Consider the following 16,135-nt stretch of genomic DNA (forward strand, 5'->3'; position numbering starts at 1 on the left):
TATTTTCTACTGCCCTAAAGCAGACGGCCTAGAGACATCTTAGGACAAGACCTTTGAAGACAATAAGAATATTGTCCAGCTGAGTTGCAGCCCTTTATGGAGCTGCAGGTGTCCCTCGTGATGTAGAAAATGCATTAACAAGATAAGCAATGCTCTTCCCCACAGCCAGGTTGCCCACATCCCTTTTACTATTGATTCAATTATCTGAGATTTAAAAAATGTTCCCTCCTCTATTTATAACTTATGTTCTCTGATCTGAAACATTTATACCTTCTTATTGTTTGAATATGTAATGTTCCCCACAAGCTCATGCTTTTGAACACATGGTCCCTTGCTGGTAGAACCTTTGGGCATAGAGCCTAATTGGTAGATATAGGCCATTATAGTGTGGAACTTCAAGGTTCTATCCAGGCCTTCTTTCTAATCCCCCTCCCTCCTTGCTTCCAGGTTGATGCATGTGAAAAGCTGATGCCATAAGCTCTTGCCACCAGCATACTCCAACAATAATGTCTTCTCCATCATGATGGGTTGGAATCCCTTGCATTAGGCCTCTCTTGGACGATAGGACTGATAGAATCAATATACATTACATAGGATATTTGTTAGATTGGCTTACATGATATGGGCTGGATCCAACAATGGTTGTCCACACATTGGAGAGACTGAGAATTTGGTATCGTCTGAGTCTATGCCCCAGCCATTTCAATTAGTTACCAAAGTCCTGGAGAGCCATTGGTCTTCAGTCCACCTTAGAAGGCTGAAGCATCAGCAGTAAGAGAAGAGTAGATGCGCTTACAAGCAAGGAGTGAAGGTAGGTAGGCAAAAGCAACAGGGCTTTACGTTTGTACCCGTGCTGCTGCATGAAGGTGCTACCTACTCCTAGGGAGACCCTTCTAGTTAATCCTTCCTTACAGATCCACTGGGGACATGTCTCTCAGTCCCAGATTCAATCAAGATGGCAACTAACATTTAACATTAACATCCCTGAAACCTCTCTTAAGTTGTTTCTGTTATGCGTTTTGTCACAGTAACAATAAAAGTAACAAATACAGAGCTTAATGAAAGTGTAACCTACAAAGGACACAGCATTGGGTCAATCAGTCTGGGACTGCCTTGGCTTCTCTGGCCTCTGTGTGCACATAACACAACAAATTAGGAAGTTTGCTGTGCTGGCTGAGATGAGTGAGCCTAAATACCAAGGAGAAATGGAGTTGCTACTACAGCTGGCTATAAAATGAATTATGCATGGAATATGATCTTTCTTGAGGGCTGATCTCAGTGTTCCAAAGTCCTGAGAGAAAAGATAAATAGTATAAAAGATGCTGAAAAGAGAATTTCAGCAGCTCAACACAGGCATGACAGTTAATGAGCCAGGCCCAATAGGCATGAAGCTTTGTCATTAGGTGAGAGACAATGATGAAGCAGGCTGCTCAAAATTTCATGGCAAAAGGAGCATTGCAAGGATAGTGGGCATGATTATAACCCACAGCCACAGCCACACGACCAGTGGCAGAAATGAGTATTATGAATACCATGAATATTTCTTCTTTACTTTCATATATTTGTATCAATGAAGACTTTCTCCCTACTCCTATTGTAGACCTGAACTAAGTTATGGGCTAGCTAACAGTGTGACTTAGCGAGAAGACTAAATGTCACCCAGAAACTACAAGAACGCTGTATAAGACTTGGCATGTTCTTTTGAGGTGATAGATGATCAGCCTGGTTTTAACTACATAAGGCAAAGTAACATTAACTGTGACTTCATTATTGCCAGTAATAGAGCGTGGTTTGAAAAGTTGTTTCTACAGTGCTACTACTCCCATGGCCAGAGTGTGGAAACAGCCTTGACATCTATACACAGATGTGTGGAGACAATGTGGTGCATATGCTCCTTAAGTTTTGTTCAGCCACAGAGAAGAATGAAGTTATGCCTCTTTCAGGAAAATGAGTAAAACTGGAGACCATCATGGTAAGTAAAACAAGCCAGACTCAGACACATCACAGTTTCTCTCACACACAGAATTTAGATTTAGATGTGGACTATATATGATATGAAAGGAGACAGAGGATTGTGGGGGATGAAGGGACTTAATGGGAAGAAGATGAATAGGAAGAGGATAAAGGGCATTGGAGCTGGAGAGATGGCTAAGAGGTTAAGGGCGTTGTTGCTTTTGCAGAGGTCACTGACATGGTGGCTCAGACTGCCCACATTCCAGGTCCAGATGATTGTATTGCCTCTTCTGTACTCCACAGGACCCTAAATGCACACAGAACACATACACACATGAAATTAAATAAACCCTAAACAAAAAAGTAATTCAAGTTCTTTCTTTTTTTAAATATTTTTTTTAATTTTTTTTCATTTATTTATTTATGTAGCATTCTGCCTGCATGTGAGCCAGAAGAGGGCACCAGATATCACTATTGATGGTTATGAGCCACCATGTAGTTGCTGGGAATTGAACTCAGGACGTTTAGGAAGAACAGCCAGTGTTCTTAACCTCTGAGCCATCTCTCCAGGCCCCTCAAGTTCTTCCTTATCTGTGGAATCTAGACATAAAAATACCCCAAACTGACATTAAAGTAGAAACGGGGGACCAGTAAGTTGGAGGATGACAGGCATGGGAACAGGATGGAGAATGGAAAAAAAAAAAAAAGAAGGATGAAGGAGTGTATCAGAAAGTACAATGATGTGCATATGAGAAGATCATGTAATGAAACATGCTATCTTGTATTATTACTTTAAAAATTGGCATGCAAGCAGAGGGAGGAGGGAGGGTGGGATTGGGAGGGGAGGAGGGAGGGGCTTATGGGGGGATGCAGAATGAATAAAGTGTAATTGATGAAAATTAAAAAAAAAATTAATAACACACAAGGAAACTGAAAACAAGATTGTGTATGAATAATAAACGGAACAAGTCGTGGGCTGTGGTTTGGAACCATGGCAATTTACCTAAACTAGAACTCTGTTACCAAATTGTCTTATTCGATGGTTCTAGGTTAGGTTCCCTGTGAGAAGACTTTCCCTAAGATGTATGGAGTGGAAGTGAGGTAGTGGCCATGCCACTCTGATGGTCAGTGGCTCATCAGGGATCCAGGAAGTTCCCAGGTCCTGTTGTGGCTCTTGTAAGTCCTGATGACCAGATGCTTCCTCTGGAATCCTGTCCACTTTTTTTATGAGTCTTTATAGGGTGGATGTGAAGGTCTATGAAAGAGTATTCGCTTCCTATGTTGCTTGAGGGTGGAAGATGGAAGTAATTAAATCCCTTCATGTTCCCCCCTTGACATCCACTTTGACATTTCCACTGCTAACCTTACTGTCTTCAGATCCAGACCCAGATATAAACTACAAACCCTTCTATACATTTTTCTCCAACCCCCACATTCATATAAGGTCCATTTTTTACTGAACTTGGAGGTCACCTGTGCCCCAAGCCATGTTAGGCCACCTGGCCTCAATATGCCAATTAAAAGATACAAAATTAATAGTGGAGAACAGAATAAAAGACTTATTTAATGGGGACACACTGAGGTGGGGGAGAGAGAACAGGGAATCCTCCAGGTTGCTTCTCTGGATCCAGAAGTGAGAGTAAAGTTTCATCAGAGAACCTAGGATGTGTACAGCTCAGCAGTCCTGGTCAGAGTGTGGTCCCATCCACTGCTGATAGATCCTTGTCATGGCTTCAGTCTTACCCTGGAAGGAGTTCTAACAACTTGTTAGAACTGTGTGAAATCTCTCTACAGGAGATAATTCCCCGTGCTGGCTGGTGCCTTTTCCTTTTCCTAACATGAGATTTCTGGAGGAATAGATCTTCCTATTTCTGTGGGGGTCCATTGTTTCAGTATCTCAGTAGATTAAGAGATACAAGGTTTTCTTTAGAATATCTCAATTTCTGCCAGGCCAGTCCCACAATCACTGGAATAAATCTCTCATTTCATAGTGTTACAGGGTTCTGCTTAATTGACTGGTAATACATTCAGAAATGAGTTTGTGAAAAAGGAAATGATTTCTTAATGACATGCTGAATATCTTCTAGGTTTCTAGGATGTATCTGTGGATAGGAGAAAAATGCATGTTTATTTTGGATTTATTTCCTAAAATAATATTTGATTATTGATACCAATGTCAACTACCCTGTAGATTCACTTTCTGTACCTGGCAATCCCAGCAGCCAAATGACTGGTTTGGAGACCAGCCCTTGATCATCACATTGCTCTTGGGATCTCCTAGTTCCCAAGAACTCTTTACCTTTGGAGTGACTCATGGTTTTACAAATTCTCCAACTATGACCCTCTTCTTAGGAGCTCATGCTCCCTAGCCCCTCCTCTCAGAAACAAAGCCAAATCGTCTTCTTTGAAATAAGGGTGTGATATGATTTCTTTCTTTGGCTTTCACAACATCCTGTGAGGTCTAGCTTCTTATCCTCATTTTACCAGTGCAGAAAGTGAAGTCGTTAGGTGCTTAGTAATTTACCCAAAGTCTCAGAGCTGGGAAGTAGAGCTGTGATTTAAAATCAATCAAACTGGTTTTCAGTAGGCTTCTTTTGCTTTCTTCACATTATGGGTCAATCAGTTCTTCAGCAAGGGGAAGGAGACCTTTACAGAATCCTTTAACGTCATCTATAGGAACAGGCCCTGTTGTGACCTAATGCTCTCTGAGATTGGCAGCCGTTACTATCTTAATCAGAGCAGCCACATTTAATCATAAGAGATCTCTCAGAGGTCTGTTGATAGTCCTTCATAAGAGGAAGTTGTAGGGAGGGTCACTAGATCCTCTCCCAACATTCTAGCCGCTTGCTGACTCCTGTGTGAGCTTTATGCAATTCTTCTCCAGCTGCATGTGGAAGTTGACTAAAGAGGAATCTCCATCTCTGTGGCCATGGGGAGGTTGCCATCCATACTGGGTGAGAATTAGTGCTGATGTGGGTGTTTGGGGGGATGACCTGTGTTCCTGTAAGTAATCCCTCACCCATACTTGTACTTGGGTGGAATTATTTCTTCAGTCTGTCAGTGACCTACCTGGGGTGAGTTGATGTTTGTTTCGTTTTCCCAGGAAAAGTCAATTTGACAGCCCTTCTGCCTGGGTACATAGCAGTAAGGATTATGTTGGGAGTCTAGAGCATGTTGCTGGCCATAGGGTGATGGCAATGATGGAGTGACAGCAACGATAGGGCTCAATCAGGAGGAAGGCTGCAGGGCAGGACACATGTCCTCCTCTATGTGGACCCACTGGTGGTGAAGGACCCTGTTTGCTGAGTTGACACCTTGAAAACTTGGTTGTGAAAGTTTTCCTTGTGCTTTAGGAGGATTCTAGCTGGGGTAGGCGTTTTGTCCATCGTTTGGACTGTTTCTCTGCTCAAGAGGAGGAGACATACACCACTGGTACCAGACTGTGTTCAGAAGTGTAGGCTAAGATGAAGGAGGCAGAGACTCTCAGGTTTTCTCAGTGCTCCTCTCCTTTGATTTCTCGGGAGCAGACATAGATCTTGCTATGTTAGGGCATCTGAGATGACGTTGTATAACATATTATACCATGGGCTTAAAAATTTCTTCTAGCTATCCTATAAACCTTTAAGGATTTTTTTTTCAAAAAAATGTGATCTTTATTGGCTGAATATTTAATGGGTAAATACCTAATTGGCTAAATACTGTAACTTATGGACATAGCAGAAGTTAATCTTGTTATCATCAGTTGTGCAGGCTTACTCTGTTTTATTAATACTAATGGTATTTTAAAGATTTATTTTATTTTGTATATATGTATTTGGGTATATAAGGTTGTATGCATGTCTGCCACATGTGTGCAAGTGCCCGTGGAACTGCTGTTACAGAGTTGTGAACCATTCTGCATGGATACTGAGAATCAAACTTGGGTCCTCTGCAAAAGCAGTGAGTTCTCTGACCTCCTGAGCCATCCTTCAGCCCCTTAAACAAAATATATAACCATTTTTTTCTTCTGGATTTTGATGGATGTGTTTATTGTTTTAAATATATAATATGTTTTAGAATTCTATATATTTGTATACACTATAACTTTGTGTATATTTTTGAAGCTGAAATGCACATAATTAAAATATGCTCATATTCATGTATGTTATGTTTCTAATGACATTCAGATATGTCTTTGGATGGAAAAATTCCAAGCAAGGCAATTAATAACACTACATAGTGAAGAGGTTGCCTTTTCATTTTATCATTTTTTTCTTTATCTAGTAGGAAAAGGTTATGGTTTATTAGTGTGTATCCTTTACATTATTGATAGATTGCTAACAGATATTTTATTTTTTTAAAGATTTATTTATTTATTATTTATACAGTATTCTATTTGCATGTGTGCCTACACACCAGAAGAGGGGAACAGATCTCATTATAGATAGTTAATAGTCGCTGTGTGGTTGCTGGGAATTGAACTCAGGACCTTTGGAAGAACAGCCAGTGCTCTTAACCTCTGAGCCATCTCTCCAGCCCCTAACAGATTTTTATGTCTAAAAAATATATGTAGGAAGAACTGGAGAGATGGTTCAGGAGTTTAAAGTGCACACTGTTCTTCCAGAGGACCTGAATTTGGTTTCCAGCACTCATGTGGAGTGGCTTACAGCCAGGGAAATCCTGGGTCTTAGGTCTCTGCTGCCACTTGCATCCACATACACAGAACTAACACCTGCAATTAAAAATAGTAGAAGTATATTAAAAACAGATATAGGAAAGATTATTATGTGTATTTTGCAATGGCAAAACTTACAGCTTTCCACCCAGTGTTTCGGATATGCCATTCTTTTTTTTTTTTTAAATAAATGGTAATCTAACGACAAGCCCTGCAAAAATTCAGACCATAGATAAGCTGTTCTTGATAACTATATCTATTTTTATATTGAGCCTGCTCAATAGTTGATATATTTTAGTTGATGATTCTGGGAGTGTTTAAAGTAAATGACTCACTGTAAATAAATAGCTGCAGCTTTGTGTTCTCTTTCCCAGCAGTTTCATTGCTACATGGTCTTATTTTATCGCTTGGATTGCAGCCCCCAAAGCAAACCATGACTTGTAAGTGCACAGGACATTCCTACCTTCCTCCAGTATCGCTCTGCTTCTATGTCACCGTTAAGCATAAAACTGCCTCTCAGTTTTGAGACAGTTTAATCATGCTGGATTAGATCAGAAACTTCCCGTTCCTTGCATCCTATCATTTTTAAAGGAATGGATGTCAAATTTAGCAATTAATACTTCATATTTACCAAGATGGTTGAATTTTAATTGAACTGATATATATATATATGTAATATACTTCATAGTATTAATTTCTTTATTAATGGTTGTAAATAACTATGGTTTGGGTATTTTGTTGAATCAAAGTTTCCCACGTGTCTTTAGAGTTTCTGCAGCAATCTGAGGAAGCAGGACTGGTTTATAGTCCTGGGATTAATATTGTGCATGCATACCGACACAAAGGAAAAGAAACAGACCAGAGTGCTCGTAGTGAACTTGTGGGTGTTGGATGGTCTAATAATGGCTCCCCTTCACTGCTCTCTCCTAAAATTTAATATGCATTTTTAAGTGACAAGCGTGAACATTGCATCAGTTATATATTGCTCTGTCTGAAACCTTGGCACAAAAACATCATGGCTAAAATAAGTGTTCTCGTCACCCATGATTCTGAGGGGCAAATATTTAGGTTAGCCTTAGCCTTTCTTCTGTTGTCTTGCCAAAAGGCACTCATTCTGACATGGTCAGTTGTGGGTGCACGGGGCAGGGGCTGGTTGATCTGGGGGACCTCAGACGAGATGGTTGTTTTGTTTTTTTGTTGTTGTTGTTGTTTTGATGAAAGATGCAGTAAAATCCTATCGCAAATCATACACACAGTGCTGGGGGAAACCGTTGCAGGCTTTACAATCACTTACAAGTATTTGTTAAAAAAAGTAGAAAATGCAATATAAAAAGAAAAAAGAGTGAGGTGTGGGCTGCAGACATCAATGGTTCAGTGGTTAGGAACACTTGCTGCTCGTTCAGAGGCCATGAGTTCCCAGCACGCCCCTCAAGCAGCTCATAGTCTCTCGTAACTCCAGTTCAGGGCTATCTGATACTCTCTTCTGGCTTTCACAGACACCTGCACACACATGGTGAATATGCATACACTCAGACAAACAGACATACACATAAGTCACAAATAAGTTTTAAAAATAGATAATAATAATATCTGCTTTTAGGATATGGCAATATATGGTTTTATATATTGTTGAGAGACCAATTACAAGCATAATAAAAATTATATAGTATTGTATTTGGCGAGTGGTGAAACATGAATAAACTTTGACCTAGTTTTCTGTAAATTGTATTTATGCTAAGGAAATAGGGTGCCACACAAATGAAGTATGCGGCAGGATTTTTTTTTTATCAACTAATTCAATTTACATCTTGGTCATAGGACCCTCTCTCCTCTCCTCCCAGTCTCACCCTGCCTTCCTCATCCTCTCTTCCCTATTCCTCAGAATAGGGGAGCCCCTCCTTCCCAGACACCCCAGCTCCTCTATTCACATGAGGACTGAGTTTGTCTTTTTCCCCTCTGGCCTGGCAGGGAAGTCCCATGAAGGGGAAGTGATCAAAAAGCAGGCAACATAATCTGTATCAGAGATAACCCCCAATCTCCTAACTAGTGAGCCCACATGAAGCCTAAGATGCCCATTGGGCTTATCTTCTTGGGGTCTGTGCCTCTGAGATATGGTACACAGAGGTCACTGCCATCTTGGAACTACCTGTAGGAGGATTTTTATGAACACAATTATTTGTACATGAAAGACATTGATATATGAATTATTATGCATGTCTATACAATACAGGTAGATGTAGCCCTTAAATATTAAGAATTGGAAAGATATATGAGCATAGTACTTTCAATTGTTTCTGAGCTGTGAGTGGGTTACTGGTCAGTTTTCTGTTATTGTGGTCACTAAAGCAGTGAACAGCATATGGTAGTGCCTGAACTTTTGTGCACAAGACAGGAGAGAGCATCACTCCTGCCCCGTGACAGCCCATACCTTTTCCATGAGTTCTGTGTTTGGTTTCCTGAGGGCTTTCATTCACATCACAGCATCAGATAGTGATGTCTTGCCTTTAGAATTCTATGGCCTATGCTGTCTCTTTCCTGTTCTTACATCCTCGTCCTTTATCTTGACTGATGTGTGAACACAGTCCCTTCTCCTCTGTTTCCACCACTTATCTTCCCCCTATTAATCTGGAATCTGAACCTGTTGTATGTAACAGATTTATACTAAGTGTCTGTAGAACATGGAGATGGGACATTGCTATAGACCACAGACAATAAAGATATCCTACATTAGAACAGAGATGTAAAGACTTTGCTGTTTCAGTCATGGTTCCCAACGGTCATCTTGTGAAGACTACAGACCATTTTCAGAGATGATGCATGGGATTATAAAAAAAATTAATTAAATTTGAACACAGGGAACTTCCCAGAGACTCATACTCCAACCAAGGACTATTCATGGAGATAACCTAGAACCCCTTCACAGATGTAGCCCATGGCAGTTCAGTGTCCAAGTGGGTTACCTAGTAGTGGGAAGAGGGTCTGTCTCTGACATAATCTGATTGGCCTGCTCTTTGATCACCTCCCCCTGAGGGGGGAGCAGCCTTATCAGGCCACAGAAGAGGACAATGCAGCCACTTTTGATGAGAACTGATAGACTAAGATCAGAAAGGAAAGGAGAACCTCCCCTATCAGTGGACTTGGGGAGTGGCATGCATGCAGAAAGGGGAGGGAGAGTGGGATCGGGAGGGGAGAAGGGAGGGGCTTATGGGGGGATACAAAATGAATAAAGTGTAATTAATAAAAAATAAAAAAAGTTAAATTAATTATGCTAAAAATGCTAAAAAAGTTAAGAACAATAAAATATTTAATGACATATGCTACGTTATCAATAATGCCTTGAACAACATGACAGAGTGACTCCTCAGAAAGTAAATGTGATATCTAAACAGCCATAAGTACAAATGTTTTGAGATCTATGTAGCTATTGTAATATGGTCTGAAAGTATCTGTGAATGATTACAATGTTTCAAAACCTTTCATGGATTCTTACATTCCTGGTTGGAGAAAACGCTCAGATTTTCTTTGAGGTTGATGAAGACAAGTGTGTGCCTGTTTTTCATATCACAGTCAAGGACCTCCTGAGTTCCAACTGTGAGTCACTAAAATCAGTGGGCTTGGACCAAGAACCCTTGGCATTCCTTTCCTTCTAGGTGCATCTTTCTGGGCTTCTTGCCTCTAGGTATTACTCATGCACGATGCCTTGCCACATTGAACCCCTGCTGTGTTACCATTACACTTTCATCCTTTGCCATTCCCACCTCTCCATTTCTTCTGAGAAACCCTGTTAATTTGAATGGTCTTGCAACCTCTTGCTCCTAATTTTAAAGTTAGCTCTTTTCTTTTCTTTAGCACTCTCCCAACACTGTGGTTCCATTCCAAAGGACTGTTCATCTATTCTTCAGGGGATATTCGTCCAATATCCCCTGAGCATTTTTCACATGCCAGGCATGGTTCTGAGAAGGGTATTTTGGTTCTTCAAGTCACACAGACAGAAGGCTCTAGATCTCAGGTTCTTAATCAATTTGCACTGTGGAAGTACCCAGAAGAAATGAAACCAAGAGGTTGGTCTTTTTATAGCATTAATCAAGGTATTTGTTTATCACTGTAACCAAACTATCCAACAGAAACAATCTAATGGAGGAAGGGTTCATTTTAGCTGATGATTTTAGAGAGCTTTTAGTTGATCAGAACAGGAAAGGTGTGGGCATAAACACAGCATGGTCTGTGGTATCCAGAGCTTTGATGAACAGCTGTTCATGTAGTGGTAGACGAGAAACCGAGAGGATGGGCAGGAATCAGGAGTGATTCTAGTCTTCAAAGCACTGTTCCTAGTAATTGGCTTCTGATAGCCAGGCCTTACCTCCTAAAGGCTCCATCGTTTTCAAAACTACACCATACACTAGGGACTGAGCACACACCCACCTTTGGACGGTGCCTGTTTCTGAACAATTGTTTGCTTTGCTGGTGGATACATCTTTCATGGTGAGGCTGACTTTCACTATTTTTTTTAAAGCCTAGTCTCCTGATTATCTGGGAGCCTCTAGAAGAAAGGCCAAGGGTAGTGCAAGAAAGACAGAGAGACAGATTCTGAGAAGCAGACATGGAACACGTCTGCACATATCCTGGGTCTTGGCTGTTCTGAACCTGAGGGAATGCCATGCTCACCTCACACAGGCACTTTTAGTCTGAGGCTGGCCTCGGTTGTCTGCATTTCATTTAAGGAAGTGAGCACACATCATTTGCAAAGTGTTGTCAGTGTTGGAAAGGACTTACCATTTTCCCTCACTCTTGTTCTAGAGCTATCTCATTCTATTTCTAGAAATGATGAGAATGGAGGCAGAAGTGATTTTAGGAAATGCTTGAAGATGATTACTGTAATTTACACCTCCTCAGTGCGTCAGGACACCCAATAACACACACTTTCCCTTGTGTTTCTGGAACGGTCAGAAGTGTACGTACCTCTATCTTAGCCATGCATTTTAGAACAAATGGCCTTTTGTTGCCAATGGAAGCTAATTTGTTGCATATGTTTCTGTATTTGCAAGTTACTAGAATTGCATGCCCAAAGGCAGAGGTCTTCTGTGTATCTTCTGGGTCTGTACCAGGAGAGGACAGATGCTTTATGAGCATCCCTAGACTTCCCATGCTCAGTGGATCATGATGCTGGAAGGGAGGGGCCTTCCATCTTAATCCGCACTAAATGTTTTATATTTTTTCATTTGCCATGTGTGTGATGTATGTTATGTGGGTATGGAGCAAGCATGGCAGTATACATGCCTGTGCAGACCTGCACGCCTGTGAACATGCATGCAGAAGCCAGAGGGACACTGACTGTCTTCCTCAATCATTCCATGCCTTATTGCCTTGAGATAAAGGGTCTCCTTGAACTGGAAGCTTCCTATTTCAAACAGGTTGGATGGCCAGTGAGCCTCTGGGGTCTCCCTGTCTGTACCCCAGTTCTGGGGTTACAGGCACATGTCATCATGCCCCACTTTTTACTTTAGTATTAGGGATTCAAACTCAGGTCCTCATGCTTGTAAAGCAAGTGATTTTTTTTTTTTTTTTTTTTGTACAACTGAGCCACCTCTCTAGCCTTGATTTTCATTTTAAAGTCAGCCTCATTCCTACTCCCAAAATGCTGGCCCATAACTTACTTCACTTACTTCAAGCAATTGACCTTCCTCATTTGTTGTCAACTGCATTTTGTACTAATTCTTTCAGTCCTGAAGTTAGTCTCCTTGTCAACAAATGCTTTCTTTCTTCTAAGGAGCCTGGTTTCATCTTATTTATTTTAGGTCACCTGCATAGGAGACCGCAGTCATGTGTAAATTCAGCCCCAGACTGTGGCTTACCACTGACAGGGGAATATGAAACATCAAACTTGAGTGTATTTGGGAAGTGGTCGGTAATGTGAAGTGGAGGGCAAGAGCGGTTACTTCACTCAGAATTCTCCCTCAAAATGGAAGAACTTCAACTCAATCGGTCAAGGCAAGGCGGGCAACATCTTGGTTAGATAACAGAACTTTCAGGTCTGTTTGGATCTAGGTAGTCCAATTATTTGATCAGGGCACTCTGCCTATCCATTACAATCAGTGTGAGTGACTATCAGTTTAAGCTCCTTTTGCTTAGTGGCAATGAATGATGCCTAGGAGCTCTAGGCTTGCTCGGTCCAGCATTGTGGCCCCAGTGAGATAAAAGATAAAAAATAAAACAAAAACCCCTTCCTTTGCTCCCAAAAGGTCATCTTTCTCAGGACTCGAGTCTTAGTTTTAAATTTTGGATCAGTAAAGGAACATTATAGGATGGGGAGGGGAGGTAAAGGTGTCTCTAGGGAAGTTCAAAGCATCAAGCGGTCTATGGCATGGCAGTGTAGATAGCCAGGATGCTTATGTGAGGCCAGGAGAGGAGCAAAGAATTGACGCGGGCTAGAGTTATGCCAGTGGAACTGCAGAAGTGTCGATGCCAGCAGTAAAAGCGGTGGAGGCTGGTGACTGTGAGAGACAGGGGCACATTCTATGTTTTGTTTCGGTTTGTGCCAATTCCAAGACCGCAGTCCAGCTCTCTTGGGAGAGACCCATGGTTTCCTGTGCTTTCAGGGTAGAGCAGGCTACAAATTTGTCTCAGAAGATGTCCATCTGCTGGTGCCTGAGTCAGCAAGCTCCCCACGCCTGTGGTGACGGATCACATGGCAGCTTGGAAACATACCTATGCATGTTAGGAAAAAAAAATCAGAGCAAAACAAGTGTCCACCCCCCCACCCCCTCCAAGGCGGCAGGAAGTGTGGTCAGTTTCCTCTGAGCAGCAGGAGAGGTGAAAGCAGGATGAGGGGTCATTGGCTTTCACTAATGAAGAGGCACAAAAACTGCTGATTTAAAGAATAATAATAAAAAAAGCACCCCGGGGGACATTTTATTGCACTAAGAGAATGTCCAATTTCATCCTTCATATAAAAAAGGAGAAAAACGGGAACATTTTGATTTTCATAAAAAGTCAATAGATTAATATGAAAAGAAAAAGTTCCCTGCCAAGAACGGAGCCACTGTTATGTGGATGTGACTGTCTGAGCCGACTCCTCCAGTTCCATGTCCATGTGAGTGCTTGTGTTTGGCTTGCAGATCCCTTGCTCTGTAAAACCTATTTCAGGAACACTTTGAAATGACTGCCCAGTGATGGCAGCCTCATTTGGGATGTATTATAATGTCATTAGGAGGAGCTATATCACTTGGTATAATGTCAGACACATTGTAGCCTGTGGTTTTATGATGTGGACAAATATCACACTCAGGAATAAGATGGCTCTGAACAAATCAGTTCCATCTGGGTTTTACCGTAAATACAGTTTTCCCTTCTGCTGTGTTGGTATATGGGAGGTGGGGTATATCATTCTCATGCAAAATCATGACTTTCTGTCCTGAAGGGTCTTTCTCTTCTGCATCTCTTTCTTTTTCTTCAGACTCCAACCCCACAGGGGATTGGTGGAGGGAGAAAAGAGGAGAAGGAAGGGAGGCAAGGAAAGGTGAGGTGACTAGAGAGAAGGAAGGAGAGAAGAGGGAGGAGAGGAGAGGGGAGGAGAAGAGAAGAGAGGGGAAGAGATGGGCGGGGAGGGGAGGAGAAGAGAGGAGAGAGAATCTGATAGTTTAATAAGGTCTTTATTTAAAAAAAAGCTGTAGAAGGCAAACAGAGGGAGAGAGCACTGGTAATGCGGTGGATATTTTCACCTGTCTTCCCTATCTACCCTTGTAGCGAGTTTGTAAAGAGTGTGGACATCACATAGTTATTTACAAATCCAGAGATGAGATGTGGTCCATGACCATATCTTTCTACAAGCTGGTCAATTACTAAGTGGAGAGTTTGGACTCTGTGGTTTATTTGAAGTGTGTTTTGAACTCTGTGCTCTCTCATGCCACTTGGATATCCCTCAGTGTCTGTCCATCTACAAATGAACTATGCACAGGAGAGAAGGGAGTGTAAAAAGGAGATATCAGCTGTGTTTGGCTAAAAACACATTCACATCAAGTCAGATAGAAACATGTAATCCTTGTGGAGAAGGATTTGAAAGTTTCTTAATGAAGTTGAATACTTGCTTCATGGCACATTGATATCACAAAAGACTGTAACAGCAATGTTCACAGTAGCTGTTGTAGAATAGTAAAAACAAAACAAAACAAAAAAACAAAAACAGAAAAGTAAAACCTACAGGGAAGAAAATGAACAAATTATGGTATGTGCATAAAATAGAATACTACACAGCAATGAAATAAGTAAGTTAATCAGACATGCCATGGCCTAAATGAAGTCTTAAAATATTGTAGTTAGTAAAAAAAGACAAATACCAAAAGATTACAATGTACAACTCCAGTGATATATATTTAAAAACTAGAGGAAAATACATAGAAGGTAAAATCAGTTATTAAAGTTTATTTCTTGGGCAGTAGATGGGCAATGAAATGTGGCAATCATTTATACCTAATTAAGAATTCATTAAGTTATGCATCAAGAGTCTACTGTTAATAGACTAAAGCAAATAACAGGGAAACGTTTAACAGAAAGAAGAGAAGCAGCCAATTGTCAAAGCTTCCAACACTTTGTCAATTGTTTCATTTGTTCATTTCAACCCCATGAAGTACATTAGCACACATAGGTAGGTGTTGGGCTATGATGGTGGATACTGGATTTTTAGAAACAATAAACAGATAGATGTATCTTTATCTTGATTCATGCATCTCCAGTTCTTAATATAAAAATGAAGTGCCATTCTCTTCCTTCGGTAAACCATAAAGACATCTCCTATAAGCTCTCTTCCCATTTCTTTATCCTTTTCTTTTTTCAAAATGAATGCCATCCTGGTATGCTTGTATCTCACAGAGCATGATTGATTAGTGGATTTTGGGTGAATAGAAAGAACAAGAGAGGCCTACTACTCTTTCGTATCAGGGTACAGCAAACTGCTTCTGTATGGCATTTACTGTATTATTTTCAGAAGGGGTCTTGTAGGTGAACCCATAAGTTGGCATGACAACTTGTTTAGTTTTTCCAACCAAAGCCAAAATGGGTGTTCATTTATTTAAATAGATATGGTGGCAAAGCTACTATGGCAGGATGCTACCTTGAAGGGCTACTGACAAGGCAAAGTTGATTTCATTACTTGGTACTTCTCAGGGCTTTATAGATTGGATGGGTTTCTGTGGAATTTCCCCACCTGCATTATTTTATCCCGTGATTTCAGTGTAGTGTTAAGAGAATGGATCTCAAGTCAATTGAGGTTTCCCAGATAGAAAGCCTAAGTAGGTAAAATATTTATGGTCCCTGTTTGCTTTCTGTTGCCATGACAAAATGCCTGAGGTAAGCAACCTAAAGAGGATGTTGTTTTGGTTTGTGATTTCTTTTTATGTCTGGCTAGCTCCATTGTCTTGATGTCTCAGGAATACATGCCTGATTCCTGGTGTAGGGCTTGGTCTGGTAATAGGATTTGGGTCAGAATTACTCATGGATACTCATAATTACCTGGACCAAGACTTACACCCTTTG

General features: G+C 40.9%; 1 long non-coding RNA gene across 1 annotated transcript in view; it reads left to right on the forward strand.

Moving 5' to 3' along the window:
- The first annotated feature begins 1,950 nt into the window (after positions 1-1,950).
- The window catches only part of LOC132653537 (uncharacterized), a 65,187-nt gene continuing 51,002 nt past the window's right edge, over positions 1,951-16,135 (forward strand). Inside the window, exon 1 of the long non-coding RNA XR_009591267.1 lies at positions 1,951-1,972. This is a non-coding gene — a long non-coding RNA (uncharacterized LOC132653537). The remainder of the gene's footprint in view (positions 1,973-16,135) is intronic.

This window comes from Meriones unguiculatus, chromosome 4 (assembly GCF_030254825.1).
Source record: "Meriones unguiculatus strain TT.TT164.6M chromosome 4, Bangor_MerUng_6.1, whole genome shotgun sequence".
NCBI lineage: Eukaryota > Metazoa > Chordata > Mammalia > Rodentia > Muridae > Meriones > Meriones unguiculatus.